Consider the following 21,495-nt stretch of genomic DNA (forward strand, 5'->3'; position numbering starts at 1 on the left):
TAGCTTTTGTGGGGTTTACTTGTTAATTTGCTGAGAGAGTGCTTTCATAGATTCCCAGTTCATAGATTCGAAGCCCAGAAGGGACCATTGTGGTCATCTTGTCTGACCTTCTATATAATGCAGGACATAGAACTTCCCCAAAATAATTCCTAGTGCACATCTTTTAGAAAAATATCCAATCTTGACTTAAATCAATGACTCTCTGTGTGACTCAGCTAGACAAAGTAATCTATGGTGTATCTCCACTGCTTTCCATGGAGAGAGCTGATGGTTGACTTTGGCCCATGACTTTCTGCTCATAATACACAGCACAGTTTCTCTGTAGCTAGAGAATTTTGCTTTTAAACTCAGTCACCCTTCGTGGGGAGGAGACGACATGGATATAGTTTACAGGAAAAGAAAAACACTTGTGAATTCAACCCTCCCCATCCAAACAGTTTGAGGGATTCCTCAAACCACAAACTCCCCATAGCCCACCCATACTTAGATACCAATAAAAATAACACTTCCAGTTGTGTTTGGGTGTGTGAGGGTTCCAAGGCTCTTTAGCACGTTAACCATCATCACAAAGCAACGATAATAGTCCTTACAAAAACGTCAGGGTTGATTGTGAAGTTGCAAGGGAGATGTCTCTTGGTTAAGGGATTTTTGGCCCAGAAGACAAGGATTGATCTAACGCCCACTGAAGTCAATAGAAAAGCCTCCCATTGACCTTAACAGGAATGATTCAGGCCCACAATGAGCAAACTGAGCCTGGATGTGGAAGTGGAATAACAGCTGGTGCCTACAGATTTTCTGTTATGAAACTCCACTTGACAGTACAGTAAGTACTGCACTGGGCACTGATACAAAGGAGTCCTACCAGGGATTGGGGAAGAAGATATCATAGCACGAACTTGTCATTGCAGGCAATTACACGTTATGCCCAAAATAAATGAATAAAGCTTATCAGCAAAGTCTATGAAAAAGAACACATGTAACTGATAAATCCAGTCTACGCTGTGCTTTAATTTGTTCAGATGAATATTTCTGTACTCAGCATATGGTGCACTAGATTTCAAGTCATTGATAAAGACTCCAATCTTTGTAGTCTCTTTATTATATTTTTCCATTTTCTGCTGAGTTGGAAAAAAGGCACTGCATGCCATCTGTCAGCCTGAAAGTAGGGAAGAAGTTTCAGACTGGTAAACTAGCTCTTCTCTTCCAGGTTGTGGTCCCAGGGAAAGTAACACAGCCCTGTTAAACAGTTATTTAACAAGCACACTGATTTATCGAGCACCCTAATGACAATTATGAATATGAACCTGTCTTGTTAATAACCACTATTCCTAAACATCCTAGTCACGAATATACAGTAATTAAGCCATTATAGCTAATGCAATTGTATTGGTTCTATTAAATGAAGGGCTGTGCTGTAAATAAAGATGGGGTGATAAAAAGAAAAGAATTGAGGATATTTGTTGGAAATATTATTGGAATATGCACTGCAGGAGCAAGAAGCTCAGATTTAAAGGCTTCTACTTTAGCCTAATCTATAGTTGTGGATTACTTTAACCGGTTACCCACCCCAAACCGAGGGCTTACACCTACTTTCATCTGTGAGAGTTCAGCCCTCAAGACAGACTACAGTGGAGAGGTTATCAATAGGAGGGGGACCCACCGGAGCACCACAGAGATGACATAGTGCTCTTTTTATAATAATTACTTTTATTAACCAAACAAACAATACACCCGTTGCAATCTGGCAAAGGGGAGAGATACCAATACAGAATGCATAATATTTGCCTCACTCACATCATGCCTTGTGGAAAAACCTGAAGTGTTACTCCTCATCTTCATCCTCACCCCCATCATTATCATCATCATCGCCACCAGTGGCCATCAACCTGGTGACATCCCACCATGGCCCGTGACTGGGATACCGCTGTTTTAATGTGTTACGCTGATGTCCACTGGGGTCATACATATTTATGAAGGTTTTAACTCCTTTTCTTTATTTGAACTTTCACACCTCCCTGCTCTTGGTGTCCCCTTACTCATTAGTTCACCGTATACTCATTAACATTTTACATCACCTTATCACCATAGTAACAGGTGGCTACCTTAAGGAAATCGAACATTTCTCCCTGGCTACCAAGAGTCACCTTGTGGAGCCTATAGTCTATGCATAGACATTATTAGCCAAACTCAGCAGTTATTTTCAAAACATCAGTATATCACAAACACAGACACAAGCTCAGCAGAGTTATTATTAATTTACTTATTATACTAACTATTATAATAAATCCTAATGCCTAATCTGTCTAAGATAAATATTTTACAGGCCTGAGGCCTTGTAGGTCCTGTGTTACAATATTAATTGATCCTTACCTTTCACCTCTATATCCTAAATATACCTGATACCTTTTATCCTTGGCTACATACTAAAGAGTCTATTTTTATGATCTTGGCTGGAATTGAAATCAGAAGCTGATACATAAAACTACTTGCTCCTTTCACCGTAAAATACTGCACCAAATCCCATGATGATGGCAGGTTTGTGATAAAGCTGTCGTAAGTGGTAATCAGTTTATTACACTTCCACTGCAGCTCCTTCACTGATCTCATGTCTATCTGTAAGGTGCAGTAAGATGAGCTCTAAAGGCCCTTTTCGTAAAAGTTTTACCTAGCTTTTTCAATAGAAAAGATAATCCCCATGTTTCTTATTCAGTAAATTCAGGCCCATTGCATGTAATGGCTTCTGTTTCACTAGGTGCACCCAGTTTTATAAAGGAAACAAAACTGGTCCCACCTGAGGATTTAAATCTCTAGCAAATAGCTTCCAACCTTCAGAGAAGGAAATTTTGGATTTATATAGCAGGGCCAATGCTGTTAGCTACATGGACGTAAAGCTGGTGTAAAACACCACTGAAATTAAAGGATTTACTCTGCATTAACCCACATGTAAATTAAATCAGAATTTGGCCACAGGTGACCATGTTCAGTAGCATAACAGCAGTGTCTTAGGTGTTCTTAGGTGGCTATGGACTAAGGGCAGATGAGATTAGAACCAGTCATTTTTTAGAGGCGATAATAGAGTGTCCTGAATAAAATGAAAATGATTAGAGGCATGGAAAGGCTTCCATGTGAGGAGATATTGAAAAGGTGGGGATTGTTTAGAGAGGAGCCATGTGATACAGGGTATATAGAGCTATGCAGACTACAGCACTGTATAGATAAGATAAACTGTGTGCTCTTCCTTACCCTTTCTCACAATATCAGGGACATCCAATGACATTGCAAGGTAACACATTTAAAACTGATAAAAAAAGAAATCCACAACACATAATTAGTCTGTGGGACTCATTGGCACTAGATATCATTGAGGCTGAAGATTAGTAGGATTCCAAAAAGAATGAGACATTTATCTGGATAATGAGCATATCCATTGCTACATCAGATAGAAGAGGTTTGTATTTTTGAAAGTGGTAAAAACTCTCATGCTCCAGGACAGAAGGTAACCACTAACTGTTAGGGGTTGGGAAGAAGCTTCCTTGCTGGGCAGTTTATTCTATCACTGTCCACTGTGGGAGAATTTGTGCATTCCTCTGAAACACCTGCTACAGGCCACTGTCAAAAATAGGATCCTGGACTAGATTTTCCACTGGCCAGATCCAGTATGGCAATTTCTATATTCCCTAGACAAACACAGACAAGTAGATGGTGGGTAGATTTGCTATCTAATAGGCTCCTTGGAGCTTTATCATGGTCATCTTACGTGGTCTTCAGGCATAATACATGGGTAATGGGTCCAACAACAGTTTCTGAAGCTGTTAGGAACAACTGGGGCTTTGCACAGATGCAGCATACACAGCAGTCTGCTTAAACTGGCAGCTCCCTCTGAGAGAGCTGGGCCTGCCTCAACGCCCTTGAAAACTCCTGAAATTTCGGGGTGTTCAGGATTTGACCCAGATCTGAGTTTTGCAAAGAGCATCTTTCTTTATAAAGATCTGAACATAAACCATAAATTACAGACACAATCAACCCTCAGTTATGGAGTTTTTAGACTTGGGATCCAATTGTTGGCACTTCAAGCCCATCTCTAATCGCCAGGGTTTCTCTTTGTTTACACAAATTGTACTGCTTCCTCCTCATGACGGGAATGAACAGGAGACACACAGGGCCCCATTAAAAGGGGACGCACACTGCACCCATTACCGGCAGCACTGACAGCAAGCCCTCTCTCTCAAGCATATGACAGCATTATCTTTTGCCCGTCTGGCTTGGGATGAGAAGCTAATGAAGCTGCCAATAATTCTCTATTTCTAGCTAGAGATCCAGTGATTTTCTTGAAGTGCAGAGTCACTTGAGGTGAATGGAAGAAAGGAAGATTGTCAGCTGAGGACAGAAAGAAAAATTAAAGGGAGATTGTGCTGGAATTTAAAATAGTTTCAATTGCTTAATCAGATGCAAACTGTGACTGGCTCAAAAATGATTATTTAGTTTACATGCTGTCTTTAAAAAAATTAAGCCTGACATAATGAGAAAGGAAGTAGTGATGGTGTTAGCTTGATGTCATGTACCTAGAGAGGAAGAGAAGAGCTACAACCCGTGAGACAGGGATCTTCACCCTGAGACGCTGGCCAAAATTCAAACATGATTTGTGGGATGATGTAAGTTAGATGCCTTTTATACTCACTTAGACTCCTGCAAATGATAGCACATGGGCTGACCACTCTGGCTGCATAGGGCCCCACTGACTTCACTGGGGGCTTTGTGCAGGGTGCAGCAGCTCACCTGTGCACTATCAATTGCAGGGTCAGAGACCTAGATTCCCTCATACTCAATTAGACTCTGTTACACCTATTTGCACCCATTTAGTGATGCATATGTTTTTGTGAAGGAGTCTGTGCTGGTGAAGCTTTCCTCGTAAGGAGCAGGAGGAATGTGTATGAAGGAGTCAATTGAAGTTGGGGATGACCTATTTAACTCACACATTCTTGTAGCCTACTTCTACCCACCTCTGCATTGGTCCCCTTGGCATGTGAGTTATACCAGCTCAGTGTCCAAACAGGGAGCTACTGTGTGTGTGTTTGTGTATGAGTTGGGACAAAGGGGGTATAAGTTACATGCTGGTAAGAGGATGTGAACCTAGGTGAGTCTGGGGGCTGGTCTACACTGAAAAGTTAGGTTGACCCAGCATGTCTCTCAGAGGTGTGAAAAATTCACACACCCCAAGAGACATAATTAAACTGACCTAATCCCTGGCATAGACAGCACTAGGGTGATGGAAGAATCCTTCTGCCAACCTAGCTTTCTCCTCCTGGGGAGGTGGATTAACTACAGAGATGGGAGAACACCTCCTGTTGCTGTTGTGAGGGTCTACACTGACGCTCTGGAGCGGTGCTGCTGGAGCATTTCAAATGTGGACGTAGCCTACGCAAAGAAAGGTAACCAAGCAGGAGTCTAAGTAGTGTAACGTACACATTGTGGGGTGGAGGAGAGGTACGGTATACCAAGTACCCTTAACTTCACCTCTGAGTTTGGTCTAGAGGGAACAACAGATGATTCGCACACCTGTCTTAAGGTCAATCTGGTGGGGCAGATCTTTAGCTGCCGTAAATCAGTGTGGCTCCATTGCAAACATTGACTTCAGTAGAGGTGCAGAAATTTACACCAGCTGATGACCTGGGCCAGAAGCTTTGCTTGGGATATTTACACTGAAGCAATAATAAAAAAAAATCTAAATAAAATAATACAGACACTACCTAAAAAGAGGTGTCGAATTCTCCTGCTGTCCTCTGTATCACCTGCTGCTGCCCTCATCTTCCTACCAAGATACAGTTCATCAGAATGCATCATTTCCTACTGATATTATCATGAACATGGCAGTCTCAAGGGATTATGCAGTGTCCAATTAATAGCAAAAGAAATTTTAAGGATTTTTAAAAAATCTTGATTTCTAATTTGCTTGTTTAATTTTCATATTCTGATTAGCTGAAGTCATCTAAAGCAGTGGTAAAAAATGCCATGGCATTTTCCTAAGTGGCAGATTATTTTTAGCCTTCGAGATTTAAAGCTCTCTCCAGGTTCCTGAACTTTGAGAACTTTTCTTCAATAAGGAACTTGATAGCCAAACAGATATATCCCCTCCAACCATTCAACTGATTTAATTAAAATATGCAAAATCTCTCCTTCTGCACAATAAAGGGATATGCATTTTTTCAGTGAGATAAAAGACATTGGCTAAAGTCTTTATTATTTATAGGCGTAATTACTTTCCCCTCTGTTTTTATGGCATGAATACTGTCCTGTTTTACTGTATGTTAAAGCTACAGAAGGAAAAAGAAAAATCCAGATCATTTTATACCTCTCTGGCATTCCTGGAATGACATGTACAGCTTCTGTGAAACAGAAACAGGCATATAAAAAAAGAGTTTGGGGCCTGATTCTTATTTATGCTAACATGTTCTTTACACTTCCAGAGTGCTGTAAATCTTATCCTTTATGTCTCAATTTAGATCACGCCCTATGGAGGAACATTCACAAACCGAATATGTTATTGTTATTAGGAATTTGGTTTAAAATTGCTCTTCCTCAACTGATTTTTTTTAATCACCCAAAGATGTTTAGATTGAGATTTAACCATCAAAATGCAGATGAGTAGATCAGCCTGTCACCTATAAGGTAAGAAAAAAGAGCACTGAAAGCAAATAAAAAATGAAGATATGAGCATAGTAGAATTTTTGTTTGTTTTTTTCCAACTGCCATTGCAGTTTGGGTTCCTTGAGTGCTGTTCTCTATATCTTCACACTGCAGAACATATAGGCTGGATTAACCAAAAGCTGCCCACACAAGAGAACACCTGTGTAATAACACATAGCACCCGTTTTGGCTATTCACTTCTCTCCTTGCCCACAGTCACCCTCATTGGCCTATTTCTGGCATCTTTTAGGAAGGAGATCACAGCCTCCTAGTTGCACAAGACCTTGCACCCAAACAATTATCTCTACCCTTCTCTCCACAAGGTTAGAATTTAGTTTATCTTTCCAACCCACCCATCAGTAACTATTCCACTAATAGTTCTGAGACCCCAGCCAGGTAGTGTTAAATGCAAAGATTTTTTTTGGAAGCAGGTGAGAAATAGAGAGAAAAATCATAAGATGATCACTACAGAACAAAGTCACCTAAACAAATACACCTGAAAGCATCACTAGAGTGACCCTAAGATTTATTATAGGATACTAAAATATTTTCTACAGAATGGTAAAAAAGTACTTTTTTTCTCTCCCAAGTTAAAGCTGTCTGCCTCTGTCTACCATAGCAGCTTAATCATATGTACAGAGGGTTTCTCTACAAGTATCCTGTTGGCTTCTACAGGCCATTCCCCTAATTATAAATTACGTTCATCTTAACAGGGAACAGGGACAATATCATGTCATTTATGTGCCCAGTTGCAACTAACCAACACAGCTCAAATCTCAAATATGGAGTATCCAATATGTGCAGCAAACAGTTTACAATTAATCCACAGCATTAAAAAATAAACCTCAAAAATTGGTTGATTAAATTTGAATAATAAGTAAATTCAAGGAAATCATGATCTGCCTCTGGACATTCCATGTGCGGAAAGAGAGGGTAAAACTCTCAATAAATTATTTGCTATTAATGATTTACTTAGCTCTAGTCAGCATTAGCCAATGCCCCTATACAGCAGGACAGGTTCCTAACCACTAGTAATGAAAGACTGAATTGATTATTATTATTATTATTATTTTGCAAGGAGAGAAGTATTTGTTAATTCTAGTGGCCTGGTCAGATTCTAACTTGAGTAGCTCTATTAGGTCTAGCTAGCGAACTATGCAGTTTCAGTTGGATAAGTTCACTCTCTGCCCTAAAACTGTGCAATGTTGTTGTACACTATTAAAGCATTTGTCGCACTTCATCTCATAGGTGGATGCATTTCAGTGATGGATAAAGTGGTTCCTGTGCAGTTTGTAATTCAGCTTGTTGGAAACGTGCTTTCCTAAGAAAAGTACTGTATAAATGCAGAGTACTCACACCTATTATTCATCTTTTAATACACATTTCAATAATATTTGGAGTAATATGATAACAATAATTAAAGGTGATAGGATAAATTTTGACATGTTTATAAGGCCAATTACAAACACCTCTTTAAAAACCAAGTTTTGATCCCAAGCACAAACAGCCAATAAACACTCTGATCATAAAGATGATGATACCTTTAACAGAGACATGTGTTAATGCTTTAGATACAGTTATAACGGCTCTGGTTCTATGCCCAGCTCAGAACTCCAGGAGAATCAGTCTAGGGGAACATAGAACTGGACTCAAAATGTGGATCCCTCCAGGGGTTGTACCTATCTATCTACTGTTTCCTTCAAAAGTGGCTTGAGGCTTTTAAGAGCTGAGACAATCCCTATAATGTCAATTACCCTGGGGTCAAAGGCAGAACATACAATTGATTCTTGTGGTGCAAGACCAGAGATGCAGTTCACTAACGTGACTCTAGGCTGTACAACCAACCGCCCTCCTTTTTTTCAGGGCTAAATATTCCCCCCTCTGGTCCCTTGCACAATCAACAAACACCCACAGCAACAACACAAGCCGAGGCCCTCAGACAGGTTTGATTTTGGGTGACCTGCCAGTGCCATGGGTAAATTTGCCACGAGCTCCTCTTGCCCTGACGCTGCTCTTCCGTCACGTGCTCCCCCCTCCCCTCCATCCCCCCCAGACATACCTTATGCCACCAGCTGCTCTGCTCCTGGAAGCATCCACCTTTTGCTCACTAGCAAACCACAAACACATCGTAGCATTTTCCAAGGGAGGGGGAGCCCAGCAGTTTGAATGCAGTTCTGAATTTAAAAAGAGGATGGAGAGAAAATGAGCTAGTAGCAGGTGGCTGGGAGAAAATCAGTGGGAAAGGGGAAGAAGGGGAAGAAATGGGGACAGGCGCAAGGGAACGGAATGGAAATGCTGCCTCGCTGAGCTCTCTCCTGCAGCAGGTGAAGAGGGGAGCCTTCTTGGCCAGGAGAACTGTAAAAGCTGGATCCCGCCGACTTCAGTCTGTATCCAGTGTAATGAGAATACTGCAAGCAGCCTAGGGGGGTTAGACACAGATCTGTCAAAATGTGTGTGAAGGTAATGGAGACTATGTCTCCACATTCCCTAGACTGCCTGGAAAATCTCAACCAAGGGTTGATCAGCTAAAACCACGTGCAGTGGGATCGTGCACATCTGCCGGCGCAGTTCCACTGCCAAATGTCAATGTCCTGGCATGGAATTTGGCTGGATCTAGAAAGATCAAGATGTCAGAGATGGCTTGTTGTGGCTTCCCCGAAACGTGATGTATTGAAGCAGGTCAATCTGATGTCAAAGAATGGTTACAATTGCTTTCTGTCCTAGACAGTAAACGTTTGGGAATCTAGCTGGAAAAAAAAAACAACAACAACAACAACAGGCAAGACCCTGAAAGATATAGATTCAGATCTGGAGTTTTCAAGTGCTCCTGTGTCAGGATGCACCAGCAGACAGATTTCCGTAGGGGACTAGGAGCAGCTACACTTGATGTCTGTTTCTGCAGCAGAATTCAGAGGTTTATGTCCAAAACTGACCAGTTGCTGGTTATGGTTTTTGTTGTTGTTGTTTTCGTTTCTGTTCTGCTCTTGCACTGAGATGTGTACGAGCCCGGGGTTTTCTGGTCACGTAGGACCAACAGCACGTGCTAACTATTTTGTCGGTACCGTTTGGTGGGTTGGGGGCAATGGAACCAGCAGGCTCCAGGTTTCTTTGTTGTGCTGTTACCGTGGGATGGAGCAGCCGCACTTCTCTGTTTTGTTGGTAGGACTGAGGGGAAGGAGGGGATTGAAAAATAACCTAATTGGATGCAGTCAAGTGTCAGGTGTATATTTTTGTGCTGCTCCTGCAGGGTCTGGAGATTCTGCTCTATTAGGAGCTGCTTTATGTTTTCTTCTATTTACATATTACAATTTGGGGTTGGGTTTAAAATTTGGAAGCATCCAGGTACCGAATACGTGTTTTTTCTAGTGCTATTGGGCCAGGGGACTCCAGGGTCCAGATTTTTCCAGGGAAGGATAGATTTATGGTTCGGAGTCAGAAACTGCGGCGATCCAGGTGGACCCAAGTGCCGGATCTGTGTTTTTTGGGGGGACACTCACGTGCCAGGATGTAGTGGGGTGTAGAACATTTTGATGCAGTCGGAGCAGCTAGGCTTGGCTCGCTGATCCTGCCATGAAATCTGAGGGATGAGGGCTAAGCATTGAACGGATCCAGTGACAATCCAAGCGCCAGAACTGTGTTTTGGTGGCGCTCGTCTGCTCTAATTCCCCAGGGTCCAGACATTTCTGGCGCTGTAGGAGCAGTTACCCCGGCTCTCTGTTCGGGCGTCGGGTGGCCTCGGGGTCACAATGGGAGTGGCTCCCGCAGGTGCCAGATCCAGGTTTTCGCAGAGCTCGTGCTCCGGGGTGGATTTTTTTTTTTTTTTTTTTTTTTGGCGCAATAGCATCAGCTAGACTCGTTCTCTGGTTTGTTTGAGGGCACAGTGCCGGGGGGGCGGGGGGCCACACGTCGGTAAGACCCAGTGCGATCCAGCTTTTTCCTTTCCCCCTTCTTGTCGTCTCCAAGGTGTGAGACAAGAGGCTGCCCCAGCTGCTGGAGGAAACGAGGGAGAACTTGGCTTCCTCGCGGACTGACTAGGGACCAGGCTGCTGCCTCTCCATCGCTCTTTACTCGCCCCTGGGGAAGCGCTTCCTGCGGCTTACTCCCCCCAACCCCCCCCCCCCCACCCAGAGGGGCAATCCAGCCGCAGCACCCCAGAGCACCAGGAGGGCCAGACAGAGCGAGAAGGAAGAAGGAGCGGATTGGCGTGTGTGTATTTTTTTTTTAAAGCCGTTCCTGCTTATCCCTCCCGATGGCATTTTCCAGAAACTGCAGAAGCAGGGGGCTGCAGCCCAGACCAGCCGGAGAGGGGACTGGGTGGTGGTGGTGGCTGAGATAATCAGTCGCTGCACCCTGCCTGGGTGTGTGAGTGTGTGTGATGGGGCGCGTGCAGCGTGTGTCAGTCTCCCTCCCTCCCGCTGGCGCTCCGGAGTGCATCTGTGCGTAGATCTCTTTATTTTTTGGAGGAGGAGCGGGGGGGGGGGGGGGAGTAGTAGCGGGGGGGGGGGAGTAGTGGCGGGGGGGGGGGTTTCGCAGCCCCTACCCGCTGAATTCGGGGCCCGGGAGTGGCGGGGAGAAAGAGGCGAGGCACCAGACGATGCTGGGGGCTGCTGCCCCTTCTCTCCCGCCGGCGCCCTGACTGCGCTCGGCACCCGCCCGGGCGGTGGGCAGAGCCGCGGCGAGCGATGCCGGGGAAGTTTGGGAAGAATTAGAGGGAAATGGGTGGCCCTGGCCCTGCCGCGGCTTGTCCTTGCCAGGCTCATCCCGGAGCGGATTACAAATGAGAGGCATGGACCGCACGCCACGGACCGCGGGGACCTGAGCATGTAGAGATCGAAGCCGCCTCTCTTCGGTGAGTCTCCCGCTGTGTGGGGCTTGGGGGGGGAGGGGGAGGCTCTAGTAAAAAGGCAGCCAGAAGGGGAGCAACAGATTGTAGGGACCGGCCGTCGCCTCTGGGCAAGACCGTCAGGAGAAGGGCTGTGATTTGGGTGCCTGGCAGGAGAGAAAGAGAAAGCCAGGGAGGCAGAGCCGCAGTTTGAAAAGACCGATTTGCCAGCCCCAGCCCCACCGAGCTTTTGACGGCAGCCTCCATCAGGCGCCAGCGCTCTGTTCAAACACGCCTCAGCCCTCCCGTGCCCCCCGTCGGATTTCCTCCAGGAGATGTTTGGCCTCAACGCTAGGAGGTCAGTGGGAAAGGGAGAAAAAATATATATATAATCTCTGCTTGCCCGTGATAGTCTGGCGAAAGCCTTTTAGGGTAGAATGGCCGGGGATGCCTGCTTCCCCCTTCTTTATACGGCCTCCTAGAGCTGGGTGGTTCAAAACCAGCTTTTACGACCCCTTTGATCGCCTTGTTTCATTCCCTGAAATTATATCCCCGGCTTTTACATGTTTATGGCATCTCCTCTTCATATTTGCTAGGATACTGTAAATTAAGCACGTGTCACATTAGAAGGAAGCTGCTAGTTGCTTCAGGGATTTCTCCCCCTCCTTCCATGCAGACAGAAAATACAGTGAATCACAGTTACAATGGGCTGCATTTATTTATTTGGTTGGTTATTTATGTATTTTTTGTACAGGGAAGTTCATTACTGCAGAAGTGGCCAAGTTGCCAGCTGGTCGGATTAGAGTACAAAACAGGAGGACATCAAAACTTATAATAAAGTCCAGACTAGCTGGCTTCATTGCAAAAGTTTATGGTGATGCAGACTCTAAATCTAATGGACCATGTTTCATTTTAGCTGTCCATGCAGTAGATATTACATATATATGTCCATGTGCTAAATTATAATATATATAATGAATTTTATAACAGCCACCTGTGTGTTCATGTGATTTTACTTTAGATATTATGTACACATATACATTTATTTTCACCTTATTAGGTGGGCCATTTCTGTGACACATTTGTGAGTCATATCAGTGATCCACAGCTTTTGAAACAAGAACTGCTAATAGTGATGTCATAGGAGGATGTTCTTTGCCATACCTTCAAAAATAAAATTCCACTCTGAACCTCAAACTACATAAATTACGAACTGTCAAATGCCTAACAATCTGTCAGATTCCCAGCACAACAAAAACAAAAACCAACCCTCCAATCTCTGTTTCTCAAGAACTCACAGGACTTAATTTGTTTGATTTCATTCTATTTGCTATTTAGCTGTGTCTTTTGTGAATGGACATTGTGACTGTCTGTTATTATTAGTGATGTTGATAATATCATTTTAGCTCATGGCTATGCATAGGATTCGGTATAATTATTCCATAAATTTCTACACACTTTTGAGTTATCCATTTCAATGATTTTATATGAAGTCCTACATTTTCACAGCTGCCTCAAAGGGTGTTTGGACTTTTAATCCACTTGATCACCTTCTCTCAACTTTTCCATTGTGTTCTTCAAATATTTTGTCTGAGAATCTTCCTGTTGGACAAATCATAAAAAGAAACAGGTTTTGTATTAGGTGGAACACTTTGTAACAAATGTTCTTATGTAATGCAAGGTCCTGTACAGTGTGCAAAATGAAAGAGAGTGGAAGATTTTTGGAAGAACAGTTGGTCATGTGGCTAAGGTAGGGGAAGAGAGGGGAAGGAGTCAGGAGTTTCTATTTCCAGATGTGTCACCAACTTCCTGTGTGACCTTTATCAAGTCATTCAGACTCTCTGTGGCTTGCTTTCCATCTCTGTAAAATAGGGATAATCATGCTGAGCTACTTCACAGGACCGTTGTGAAGCTACATTTTTGTTTGCGAGACACTTTTCAGTTCTGGGAAGGAAGATGCTACATCAGTGCACATGATTATTATTCCAAAAGTGCTTTTTAGGAACTAAAGGGAAACTCAGATTGTTAGCTTATTAAGAATGTGTAGCCAAATGTCTTTTAATACAGTTGACAAATAGAATGGCCTACCTTTCTGAATATTAAACCCTAGTAGGAACTATTGGGCATCATTTCTGAAGAAGAAAACGACACAACCAGGGACCAAGATACATGTATATATGTACACTTCATGAATGTCTACACCCATCTTCCCTAAGTAGAACTGCTGGATAAATATCAGCTGAAGCAAGTTCGGGTCATTTCCATTTCAGACCATCTAGCTTATAAATGTTTTTGAATGTATCTATATTCTGGAGAATGCACAAGTCTCTTGGCATTAACTAGACTCCTTGTGAGCCTCTTAGACTCCCCTTTCTACCATGCTATGGTTTGTCATTTCATTTGTTTTTTTTTTAATATTGAACTTTAGCGAGCAGAGATCAATAAGCTATCAGCTCAATGCAAGCCTTGATAGACAATAACTATCTTTATTAAACTAACTTTAATTTGAGATATTGTTGCCAGGCACATTTTTAGTGAAAAAAACTGAAATGGGCCCAGGTGTTCGCTTTCTTCAAACCGTGAAAAGGACCTAGATGGGAAATGGCTTGAATGCGAAGTACCCTACAATTGGCTTTGATTTGAGTTGTAAACACAGAGAACAGTCATAAAATCCCTTAAAATTTTGTTACTTTCTCAGGAGAACATTTTTTTTTATCATCTATCTCTTGTCTCCCTTTCTCTTCAGTATATTTCATTTACAATCTAAAACTATTCATCTTTTGGATTATTTATCGGATATTTAAAATGTATCGTTAGTTTCTTGACCTTCTTCCCTTGTTTTAAATTAGATGTTCAAACTAGTTTCTGCACAGGATTGGCATCTCAGAGATAATGGATAACACAAAACTCTTTGATTATTTCACTTCTTGCAAAGATTTATTTTTCGGGCAATCATAAAAAAATCGTCAGATGATCAGTACTGAGGTCTCCTGATTAGGTGGATTTTTTTTTTAGTAGGCAAAATTATGGTATTGTCATCTCACTGAATTATGGGTCTCATCCACAATATGTTTGCTCTGGATTCTCAAGGTTACAGGTCTTGATAACTTATCCCGGAAGAGGAAGTTTACTAAAAACAATGTGCAAATAATTATTCCTCATAATAGACTGAATCGTTGATAACCACCACCCAAGTGTAGCTAAAAGGAGGCTGATACTGTTGGGATTATTCTTTTAAGTACAGTAGCATCATTTGCACAATGTGAGTCAAACTCTGCTCACAGTTACACTGGTGTAAAACTGGAGGGACTCCTTTGATTTATAGGGTTACTCCAGATGAAAACCAGGGTAACTGAAACAAAAGGCCATATTATGCTGTTGATTTTTAAATAACTCTCCCCATTAATATCAATCAGGCATTCTGAAAGCAAGATATGGGCCAGAATTTAGCCCATTGTTGGCATATTCACAGCAATATAATACTCTCTTATGGATGCCTCACTTCAGAATTCACTGTAATGTGCTAGTGGGGAAAGGCTGTTGAATGACTCAGATGAATGTAGCTCAGAGTAAACAAACATGCAAAGCATTTCTGGCTAAAGAGAGAAAGGGAGAACATGAAAGAGCAGACAAGCTAAGTTGAAGGATAAGACGTTTGTCAGCAAGTCTCATCAAATTTAGCAGAATCAAGCCACCCAAAGATGCAGGGTCAGATTTCCTATTACCTTTCACCTTCTTCAGTGATGAGCAGCTGTGCAAAGTGGCTGCAAAATAAAAGTAAAATGCTACTAAATCAGAATTGTCCACTCACTTATGCTGGTGGGGAAGTACTCTCATATTGCCTGGGTGTAGATAAATTCATAAGGACCCAGACCCCTTCTACTGTCATAGTCTGGGGGACAAGGGGACAAGAAGGTGACTTTAAGCCACCTTTGTGCTTCCTTAATTTGATGCTAAGCTGGTCCCTGGCACAAATTAGAGCTACCTGTAGGCTATTTTAATTAGTGCTGGCTACCAAGGGCTCTCATGGGGTTCCCCAGCAACCACAGATCACTGTGATATAAGGGCACCCTGACCATATCCCCTTTCAAGTGAACACACCCAAATGCACTTGACTGATTAGGGTCAAGATTTAAGACATGGGACAATCGAGCCCCCTGTGTCTAACTGAGTTCTTTGTTTCAGAGTAGCAGCCGTGTTAGTCTGTATCCGCAAAAAGAACAGGAGTACTTGTGGCACTTTAGAGACTAACAAATTTATCTGAGCATAAGCTTTCACTGTAGCCCACGGAAGCTTATGCTCAAATCAATTTGTTAGTCTCTAAGGTGCCACAAGTACTCCTGTTCTTTCTGAGTTCTTTGTAAGGCTATGGGAGAAGCATTATCCATTTTCAGCAGTGATAAGGTCAGCTCTCTGAGCCTTCAGTCTCATGCTTCAGGATCCAGGATGAATACCACTGTTGGTTAAGGGAATAACGTAGTGGCAATCAGGGATTAAACTGTGGGTGTGTGGGGAGTGCACAGGGCCCCCTCCGTTGGCTTGCATGAACTTCCCTTTCTGCTTGGTGCATGGAGAGCTCCTGCTCCTATTTCAATCTACTTAGACCACTAGTGCCAATATGCTGAAGAAATGGTGTGGGGAGGTGTTGTACTGGTTGCTCCATATTAAAATGTGGTGATTTAGGGGTGCAGAATGCTGCAGGGAAAGCAATGAAGAGTCTTTACACAGAGGCTGTCACGAGCAATAGGTATAATGTTTCTGTTGGCATTTTGTATGACAGGATGAGAGGTTGTGTGAGAATGAGATGAGCTGGAGTTGGGAGACACCAGTGTAGTTCTGTATGTGTTGTAGAATGTATAGGCCTCAACCCAGGGTTTTCTTTTTATGCCTTTCCTCAGTGCAAATCAACTTTTGCTTTGTATTGACAACATCAGGCATGGAGAGAGAGACCCACTCATGCAATACATTTGGACAGAAAAGATTCCAGAGGCAAATCTTCATTACTAACAATTATGGGTGTCTCTGTAGCTGACTCACTAGGACAGTAAGGCTGTTAGAGATTTAGTATTTTTGTTCTCAGTGCAATCTTTTGGCTTAAGTGTTTGAAAACAGTTCTCCAAATGGTCAAATATGATTTTCACTGGGTCTCCCATCTCATTCTCTCTCTCTCTCTCTCTCTCTCTCTCTCTCTCTCTCTCACACACACACACACATTTGCCAACACAAAACAATTCTCTTTCTCTGCAGTAAAATAAAGGAAATAATCCACAGCTAGTGAAATAATATTTGTTGAATACTTTATTTGTTGAATTATTCATTAAATGAGGGGAATATTTAACCAGCTGCAATAGTAAATCATGGGTTAACCATGGAAGATGCAACAAGGTAATTCCATTAAGTGTTCCTAGTAAAACTCCATAAACATTAAGTATGGAATGATTTGTGATCTCACTAGAAACTTGAAGTAGAATTATGAACATGTCTGCTTTTCATGGATGGGTTAGTCATCCTGTTATTGATTTCCTGTGTCCACCTTCATCTTCTTCAACGTTCTTTGTGATCCTTCAGGGTGAAAAACCCTTATGTGTTCATAAGATATAAGTGCTCATTATTATGGGTAGAGTTTAGTATTTCAAAGCGCTTTCATCACTTCCAACCTCACTTAGGTCTGGTGACTTTGTTCATTTCTGTTATTATTAATAAGAATGTATACTGCAGTAGTGCTGGAGGCCCCAACTAGGGAGCAATCCCTATCATGCTAAGGTGTGGTTGCTGTATTTTTTGGTGCAGTGGGTGAAATAATTCTAATTCCTCCTTCAGTTGTTCTGAGCTTTCCAGTTTGCCTTTGCTCTGCATTATGAAGGGGAGGCGCCATTCTCTCACTTGGCCTCTAGCTGCAATTAATTCTGGTGATTAGAATGTATGATGGAATATTAGAACGTTTTCAGTCAATGAAATTCTCAGCAATGCAACACATTTCCTGATGGAAACAAGAGAATAGTGCTTAGATACCACAGTGACAGGTGCCTTAGATAGATGGATTGTTAGAATGACAGTTCCTCATCATACTGTCTTCAGCCAGCTCATTGCCTTGAAAGATCAAGCTAGGTGCAAGAACACTGTCACTTTAATGAAACTGTCCTATCTGCAACAAGAATTCTTTGCTCCGTTTGGTAACGAGTACTGTGCAGGTGCCCAATTCATCTACTGTGGGCCCAATCCTGCAAAGATTAGTTATTCACATGACTAATCTTTACTCAGCAGAGCAGCCCCAGTAGGACTTTCCCTGTAAGAATTGTTCACGTGAATAAGGGGTCGCAGCATCGGGCCCTGGCAGAAGATGAGATTTGAAAATATATGTAGCTAGAGACAGGAAGGCTACTCTGAACAGGAGAAGCAGCTGAGGAGACGAATCGCACACCAGAAGAGGAGAGATTACATTGAGGGGGGAAAAAAGAGGACCATGCTAGTGTAGCAGAGAGGGAAAAGATGCATGGGTTTGACTAGGGCAAGTCCATGAAGTGTTTTAAAGCCAGGGATGCAATTCTAGGCCCAGATAAGGTCCTTCCATGTAAAACCTGCAGGCAAAGGTTGGTGGAGTGTGGGTTGGAAAGAGCAGGCTAATTTTCCATGAAAATCTTCTCAGTGAGAACTATCACATGACCTCTGGGAACACAAAGATTGCCCTCTCTAGAGGAAAAAACCACAGGGTCCATACTCAAACCTTGTGGATCCAGGCAGATCTGAGGGTATCTGTGGAAGGCCAGGGCCATCCATCTAGAGGCTCTGTGTTTCCACATCTGCTCTGGCTCCAAGCACCTTGATCCCTGACAGTGCTACATTGGAGGTCACAGTCAGGGACTCCCCTGGCTTCAGGATCCAGGGAAAACATAGTCCAACCCGAGACTTTATTGTCTTTCTGGGGAATCTCTGTGTGGTTGGAGGAGGGACGGAAATGATGTACATTTCCCCAACACCAATATGGTCCACTCACACCTTCTCCTGGTCCACCCAGTATCCACTCCTCCCCCTGCATCAACCTTGGATCCCACATTTGTGCTGTGCATGGGGAGATCGGCACACAGAGACTCCCCTCTGTGTGTGGATGTATGGGGAGCAATCTGAGCCATTGTCAGGAGGATGTTCCTTAGATTAGAAAGGATTTAAGGTTACTCAAAGTTGGGGTCTAAAAAAACGGTACGTAATACAGTGTGAAACCATTGTTTAAAAGCTCTAATAGATATTTTAAAATCTGTTGAAATCTGTATTTTGCAGAGTGGTAGGGTGCGTGTTCTTTCTGCGGGGGGGGCTTCTAGTGGTCCTGAGGTCACACTAAGTTACAAACAATATCTCTGTAGCTATATTTGTTCTTATCTGTATGAATAATGTGCAGGGATCTGCGTGTGTGTGTGTACAGACATGCACAGTGTGATGGTTTGATTCAGAATCTATGACAAGGAATGGGAGGTCCGGTATGTTACAACTGTCAAAAGCTTCACTTTCACATTTATCACCTGTTGTTTTCCAGTGGGGTCTCTCTGTAACCTAATCAAACAGTCTGATTAGCTGGTGAGTAGATGCACCTCCTGTCAAAGACATTGGTATAAGTATAGGCAGTTGGCAAGCCACCACATTATCTATACGCACAAAGTCTGATTAGTGCAGGCACCCCCTGGCAGAAATAAACAAATCACTGTCTGTGAAATCACTATGAACCCATGGCTGACTGAAACGATTTTGGAAAATAGCCTCCATGCTGCCACACAAGAGTGATTTGGCTGTGAGTAATTCAGCTGAGGTGAGAGAAGGGAGGTGGCATTATTTACAGGTCTTTTGGCTCTCTATGCAAGGCCCCCTGTCAAACTGCCAGGCAAAAATAGTTTCCCTGCGGTGGCCATATGTCTGCTGTATAGGTCAGTAGGACGTGAAAAAAAATTATCTGGAGGCCATTTGTGCCCTTCCAGAGGCCTGTCCTTATGCAGGAGTCAAGTAATTTCTCTGATGAATATTGTATTCTGTAGCTGTAGAGTATTAACACCACATTCCGGGAAATTATTTTGGTTGTTTTGCAAGGGAATTTAATACTCATGAAAGGGCCCGACTGAGAATCCCTGAGACTGAAGTATTGAATGTATCCAAAGAGCTAGTGTATTGCAGGTAGCATATTCCTGGTTTTATATACGGCTTCATCAATGTGCCTGAGCCGGAGGGATCCCTTCTACAGTTGAGATGTTAGCTGTTTATCATAGCCAATTGGTGTTCATGTCACGCTCCCCATCAGTACCCGAGGAAGTTAATGATTCAACCAGCGGACCAAATTTGGTGATGAATCTTGGTCACAAGCCACCTGAGGCACGTTATGCATACGCTATAAAGAAGTGTTAATTCCTGCCAGTTAATCCTTTTTGTGCTGTGGACTCTTGTCCACTAGGAACTGGACTGAGACCACCAACTTGTTTTACGCCAGTCACCCAACAGCCACACACTCAGGCTGAGAGTCTGAATTCATTCAGGTTTATAAAATGCTTTGAAATCTTCAAATGTCTAAATGAGTGTCATTATTTTTATAGAGTTGTTGATAGCGTGGGCCAAATTCTGTGCATTCTGGACCAAATACAGGATTGACTTTCACACAGGTAACTACATGGATGTTGACAGGGTTGCAGTGTGGATAAGTCAGCACCCTGTTTTCCCCTCGCTCTACATCTGGGACCCTGTGGTCCTCAACAGCGAGAGATTCAGTGATACAGTAGCACAAATTGACGTTTTATCATGTCCCTGAAAAAATATGTCCTGGAACTTTGATATGGAGAGTTCACACATGATGCGTAATGCTAAGCCAACACAACGCAAGGCAGCCGCAATTAGTGCGACCTTTCAGGAATATCAATAGACATTAATTAAAAAGCTACATAATGGCGCCACCAAGGCAGACACACGTTGCAACAATATGGCAAAACTGTTGTCTTAGGAAATAAATAAAACAACAAATACATAATTAATGAAAGCCATTCGCTTTTTCTGCTGCTGATGGGAACTTGACAAAGTCGCAGTGCACACAAATCAGAGGAGAAAAATAGTGCAATTAGTGGTACAAATCATCAGTGGCAATGACAGCTGCAAAAGTCTTTAGCTTGCACCTGGGAATCATCAATCTGATTGGCTTGGGATGTACATAGGTAGTTTGCAAAAAGTATCCCATTGTTCTTATTTTTAATCTTTAGCCCTTATGGGTATGTCCACTCAGCAACCAAAGACCTGCAGCAGTGAGTCGCAGAGCCCAGGTCAACTGACTCTGCGACTCTGGGGCTAAAATTCCTGCTAGGAACATGTTCAAAAAGTCTTCACCCACTGGGAGCCAGCCATTTTCTATGCTCATGGTGGACAAAATGTTACATGAGCAGTCCCAGGTTTGCAAGGGTAGACTCCAGGCTTGCAAAACTTCTTGAGCACTTCTTGGATCTACACACTCAAATTGCAATGAGGTTGACTTCCTGAATATAGTGCAGCAATTATCAGGGACCAGGAAGATACAGGGCCACCTTGCTCAGCTCTAGATGAGCTGGGGAGAGGAGGAAAAGTTGACACTAACCAATGTGGGGAAGGATAAGGAGGGAATCATGGCTTCTTGTGTTACTGCAGCTCCTCCAGACAGATGAGGGAAGAGGAGCTGAGCAGATCTTGTTCACGGCAGGGAGGGATGATAGCATCAGACTGGAAATATCTGCTATAAATTATTTTATGGTCTATTCATGTATCTGAAAAATCAGCAACAATTCAGTTAGTCTGTCTGGCAAATTAATGGTGACTTTGGGCAGGACAGCGTGATTTCCTCTGTCTTTCCTGAGACTACAAAAAGAAAAGGAGTACTTGTGGCACCTTAGAGACTAACAAATTTATCTGAGCCTGAGAAGAGGTGCTCTGGCAGCAGAAAGCCCGAGATGGACGGGCCTGTTCCAAAATGTGCAGAAATAATTCACCACAATAAT

The sequence above is a fragment of the Eretmochelys imbricata genome, chromosome 9, assembly GCF_965152235.1.
Source record: "Eretmochelys imbricata isolate rEreImb1 chromosome 9, rEreImb1.hap1, whole genome shotgun sequence".
Taxonomy (NCBI): domain Eukaryota; kingdom Metazoa; phylum Chordata; order Testudines; family Cheloniidae; genus Eretmochelys; species Eretmochelys imbricata.